Genomic DNA, 5,930 nt, shown 5'->3' with positions numbered 1-5,930 from the left:
GCTGGGGCTGCGCTCCGGGTCTGTTCAGGATCCCGCGGCCTGGGTCGTCTCACTCACTCACGGGCCCTGCGCTCTGGGTCTGTTCAGGATCCCGTGGCCTGGGTCGTCTCACTCCCTCGCCGGCCTGCGCTCTGGGTCTGTTCAGGACCCCGCGGCCTGGGTCGTCTCCTAATGCCATTCTTAAAGTATTATAAATAGACTAAATTGAGAATAAACTTAAACATTGCTCTTTTTTTGGACTAATGATAAATTATAGGTAGAATAGCTTCAGCAAATTTCCTAGACCCTAAATTAAGTTTGCATTGACTTTAAATACCAGTGGCTTTTTAGGAATGAGAGATCTGTGTTACTAAATACCCACTCTTTAATGCAAAGATTTATGTTTACTTTTTCAAATGGTTCAATCTCACACATAAACACTAAGCAGATTCCTAATGAAAGACTAATTTATAAAACGACCATTTAATGTTTTTACAATTTAATAAATAGTTTTTTCTTTCTTATTGTAAGCTTACTGTAAGGTAATTTATAAACATATTTCTGTCTTTGGTGATTGAAACAATGGATCACATTTCTTCTGACAAAGACGGTAGTAAGCTCTAAACAAATTCAGCTTGCTGAAATTTCCTTACCTCTTGTCTGCGAATGGAACTTGATTTTCATTAATCCAGAGCTGCTGCACCAGAGATTATTTCAATCAACTCTTTGGTGATGATGGCTTGGCGAGTGCGATTAAATGTCAAAGTCAATTTATCAATCGTCTCAGAAGCGTTCTTGCTGGAATTGTCCATCGCCGGCATCCTAGGACTTTGCCCATTGGTGTTGGATTCATTCAGGGAGTGGGAGATGATATTGGCCAGATTGTCCTCTTGGTAATTCTGCAACTCATCAGCATCAATATCATCATAGATACTTATGCTCTCAGTATTTGCAATGGTATTAAGGGAGAGGATGGGCTTTTTCTTCTGTTTTATAGGAGATAACAGGCTTGAATTGAGTAAAGATGACAGAGCCCTCATCAAATTCATATCCAGAATTGAATAATTCAAGAACAATAATGGATGTATCTCCAAAAGTAGCAGGCTTTCTTCTCACATCCTTGAAGGTCACCAGAAACTGGTCAGAATGGGTCCTGGAAAGTGTGCCCCTAATTTTATCACCAATTCCAATGAGCATAAACTCTTTTTCAGCCACCATGAGTGTGGCCAACTAAATCTTTATCTGTTTAGCAACTGAGGAATGAATAACACTGCAAAGTCTTTGATCTGAAGATACACCTATGAGAAGGAGTTTCCTTTCATCTTCAGGTACCTTAATATCAGCTTTTTCAAAAAGAGCAAAAGATACTATTCCATATATTCGAGACAGTTTCAGCTACCTCTCAATTCAGACATATTTTGCTGCTGCTACCATTTTCATAGAGTTGGTAATTTCTTGATGAATGTAGTCATGAGAGTTGTTCAGCAGTATTCAATTTATGGTTTTCCTCATTGGTCTTCAATAAGTGTAAGAAGTTATTGTATGAAACATCTGTCAAACTAGTAAGACTGCACTGAAGCATCCATCATTTTCAGGATTGTTGGTTAGCTGGGCATATTTACCACAAATAACCTTGCCTCCTTGTGTCATAAGGCCCAACTCATTCACATTTACCTCAGTCACTGTTCCTTTTGTAATGACACCCAAAATTGTATACAATGGCGATGAAGGATTCATTTTCACACCAACTACTGGCAGGCAAAAGGTGACATTCTGTTCACGATGTGTTACATGGGCTTTTTTAAAATGTAAGCTCATTGGTCTAGTGAATCTTTTATATATAGGCGGTTTACTTGTAAAGTAATCTCCAACAAAGCAGACTTTAGTAATTATTCTCTTCCATGCCTTCTTTTTTCTCTTTCCAGTTTGAGCAACTTTTAATACTTTCATTTCTATTTGGGCACTAACTTTGAGCAGAAGAATTTCCCATTTTCCTGTCTTTTCTTTCTGTTTTTGTTTAGTCATGTTGGAAAAGTACTTTTGCACGACACTGTTCTTTGTCCAGCAGGTAGGCAGGTGCTGCTCCTTGTGGAGTCTTTTCATGTTTGTTTTCTTTCTCCTTTCATGCATCTTGATAGTTTTCTTCATTTGTATTTTCTCCACATGGCACTGCTTGTGAAAGAGTTTGGCTTTCAAGCCAATCTTTACTTTTTTTTTTTCTTCTTTGAACATTCATGAGCTTCTCAAATTTACTTCTTTCTCTTTTTCTCCTGATAATCCACGTGGTACCCATAGCATTTACGGTGTAATTCAATCTGTTCATTCTGTTGCATGATGGCAACTGCAGAGTCACTGCAGGTGGCCTCAGGTGTGCAAAAAAAGTCCTAACTTTGGGGTGTTCCAGACACATGAGCTTTCTCCTTCTGTCTATGTTGAGAAGGATGAATGATCGCTGTGATGACAATGAAGATGAGTGAACTGAAAATGCAAGTGAAATTAAATATCAAAGAGGATAATTTGGAGAATATATCAAAACACCATTTAAATATTTAATCAGTTGGACTTGGAGTCTGGAAGACCTGGATTGGAATTGTTTTGTGCTATTTCATAACTGAGTGACCTTTGGTGACACTAAATCCTATTTTTTATTCATTCTAATATAAAAAATTTGGCTTCCCTGATGCCATATGAATTAAAATAACAAGAACTTTCTAGGCACTTGTTTTGTAGGTGTTTAGTCAATGAAGACAAAGTCTCTTTGTAGTGAATGCTTGTTTTATTGATCTTTTTTGTAGTAGGCTGGTACCAGAGTATATGAGTGGCAGAATGTGTACCTAATTTGACACTTTGATTTAGACAAAAAACACATAAAACTGCTCTTTCAGTCTGCTGAAAACAACGTTGACTTTTCAAACTCTTGTACATGTATGGCACCTGGCAGAACTTCAGCTACCCACTCACCTCTTCAACACATTTTATTAAAAGGAGATCTGATGTGTTTTCAGAACTGAAAACTTCTTTGTGGAAAAGTATTAGATTTATATGAAGCTGGTGTCTAGCTTAAATTAAGAGAAGGGCATAGTGATTCATTCAATCCAAATTTTGAGAAATCAGGATAGTGAGAAACATGAGTCTTGCAACAGTGAGAGTATATCACAAGGAACTTTTGTTTCTTTTCTGACCTGATGATAATTTAGAAACTTGAGTATGTTATCAAAATTTTCTGAGGGATCAACTACACCTAGACTTTTGGCACCCAGCTTCAGAGTGGTTTAGGCCTGGACTGGAGTCCAATAACCTGTGCTTTTTGTTCACTGGTGATTGCTTATGTTGCTTGTCTAAGAGCTAAACTTTAAGTATTAATATTTTAAAGAAATAACACTAATCTCACAAAAATTGTCTTGACTAATAATGCTTAACTGTTTAATACATAATTTAATATATTTTTCTAAAAAATTACTTTTTTCTGTTTATTTATATATTGGATAAACTCACTATGCAGTCTCTTTTCTCAGCCTCCACAGTGCTGGGATTACAGGTGTGCAAGACTATGCCCAGTTTGGGGCAACACTTTGTGCCAGGGGTTCTGGGGTCTAGCACAACATACAGTACAAGGAATTAAACTTGGATATTTTCACTTACAGACAGGCACTTGGCCCTCTGAGCTATCTCCCCAGCTCTGCAATATACTTCTTCCATGTAAGAAAGGGATTGATTTTCTTTAATCTTACAGAAAAGATGCTAAGGAGATATGTTTTCCATCATAATATTTCAAATTTCTCATTAAGAGCATCTCCTGGAGTTCACATAGCATGGTATGTACAATAAGATGTTGGCAGCAACAGCTGTCGTAAGTGTTGCATCATTTTATAGTAATGACATTTACCAGTGGAAGCCAACAAATGGCCTTAAAACAAGAAGTAAATCACTGATTTACTTTATTTTGTAAAACATAAGCTTCATTATGTTGCTTTCTGCTATAAGACACTTACTACGTCTCTCTGTTTTCCTTCAATGGTTTATGTGAGAAGAAAATGACATTACATTTGCAGAAGTTACATAACATGTAGTGCTGAGAATTCTGATGCAGTTTTTCTAAGATAAAAGATACCTAGTTAAATATTATTTTACATAAATGACATGCATTTTGAAATACAGATGTACCTATGTGTTATTTGAAATATCATTAGACTAAATCTTGTTCTTTTAAAACACAAATTTAACTGGCTGTCTTAAAGTTTTCCCAAACTGAATATCCTACTGTTGATGTACCCAGATTTAATGGTGATGTGATTGGTCATTTGTGCTATTGAAATGGAAGTGGGGGTTAGTGGCTAGAGATATTAAAAATATAATTCTTATATTATAAATGGAATGCTCCATCATTCCTTCACTGATGTGTATGAAGACCCTTCACATTACTAGGCAAACAAGGAGATATGTTTTCCATCATAATATTTCAAATTTCTCATTGAGAGCATCTCCTGGAATTCACATAGCATGGTATGTACAATAAGATGTTGGCAGCAACAGCTGTAGTAAGTGTTGCATCATTTTGTAGTAATGGCATTTACCAGTGGAAGTCAACAAATTGCCTTAAAACAAGAGAAGCTGCAATTTTGCCATCAAATGAATGTCTGTCACTGAACCAGTCGCAGCGTTGCAAGCACAGCTGATTTCCTGAACAGCATGTGACACATTTTCACTTTAATCTTTACATTTGACTAAATTGTTCTGCTACTTTAGAACCAGAATATACTAATGCCAACAGTGTCAAATCAATGTTTGGATAAGTACCCTACAATCTTCTTCATATTAAGCCTTTCCTTAAGTGAAGTTTTTGTCCTGAAATAGAGTTGAAGTCCCTGTGACAGACTTGTAATAAAATACTTCCTATCACTGAAAGTAAAGTTGGTAAGTAATATAAATATCAAATTTGGATGACACTGAAGTAGATCTACCATGAAAGATGGACTGTTTTACTTTAAGGGACCACATTCTACTAGCAAAAATATACTTAGAAATGGGATCTATAGAAGGTAGTTTGGTGAAGATGAGGTCACTAGGGTGACACCATGTTGACATTAGTGTCCTTATTAGAAAAATTAACCAAAACTCCACTTGATGCCTGTCATCATGTTATGACACATTTAGAAGGCAGACATCTGTGGGTCAAGTTCAGGATCTTCACTACACAACTAACTATTCTGCCACCATGATCACAGATTCCCTGCTTCTATAACTATGGAAAATAAATATTTATTTGGTAAATAACATATTGTGTACTATTTTGTATAAAACCTCAAACTGAGTAAGATGTTATAAATATATAATTGACACAGGCATAGATGGAACACAGATGTGCATGTTGAAGCTAACCAGTGGTTATTGGTAACATTCAGAAAGCAGGACTTATTCAGAAGCTTGATACCCTGAGGAAATCACTTAAAATTATTGATAATCTGTGGAAGCCTTTTTGGATGAAGATAAACAAACACTGCATTGATAATAAAATGTAGTACATTATAATTTATCATATACAAAAGTAATCTGAAAAGGATGTCTCACTAAACATATTCACTTGAAAAAACTAAAAGAAAGAAACATAAATCAATGTTCTAATCTATTTCAAGAACCTATAAAAGAGCAAAATAAATCCAGATAATTGGAAGGAAGAAAATTATAAAGACATGCTCATACATGGATGAAATTGAAAATAAAAACATATAGAAAAATCCAATACAATAAAAAGTTAGTAGTTAGAAAAAACAACTTTTTAAAAATTTAAGCAAGACTGAGAAAATTGTAAAGACAAAAAATAGAAATCAAAAATAGCCAAATAAAATACACCAATCCTTTCGACATCAAAAGAAAAATAAATATACTACACCTCTCTACCCACATAAACCTATCAACTTAGTTGAACTGTATTGATCCCTCGAGAAACACAA

The 5,930-nt window shown here is 35.5% G+C and overlaps 1 pseudogene; it reads right to left on the bottom strand.

Moving 5' to 3' along the window:
- Positions 1-662: 662 nt before the first annotated feature.
- LOC101585993 lies at positions 663-1,425 on the bottom strand (annotated as a pseudogene).
- Positions 1,426-5,930: the final 4,505 nt, after the last annotated feature.

Source organism: Octodon degus, unplaced genomic scaffold, assembly GCF_000260255.1.
Source record: "Octodon degus isolate 3935 unplaced genomic scaffold, OctDeg1.0 scaffold00390, whole genome shotgun sequence".
NCBI classification, from domain to species: Eukaryota; Metazoa; Chordata; class Mammalia; order Rodentia; family Octodontidae; genus Octodon; species Octodon degus.
The sequence above is the reverse complement of the archived record's forward strand: the minus strand, read 5'-3'. Positions and strand labels throughout refer to the sequence as shown.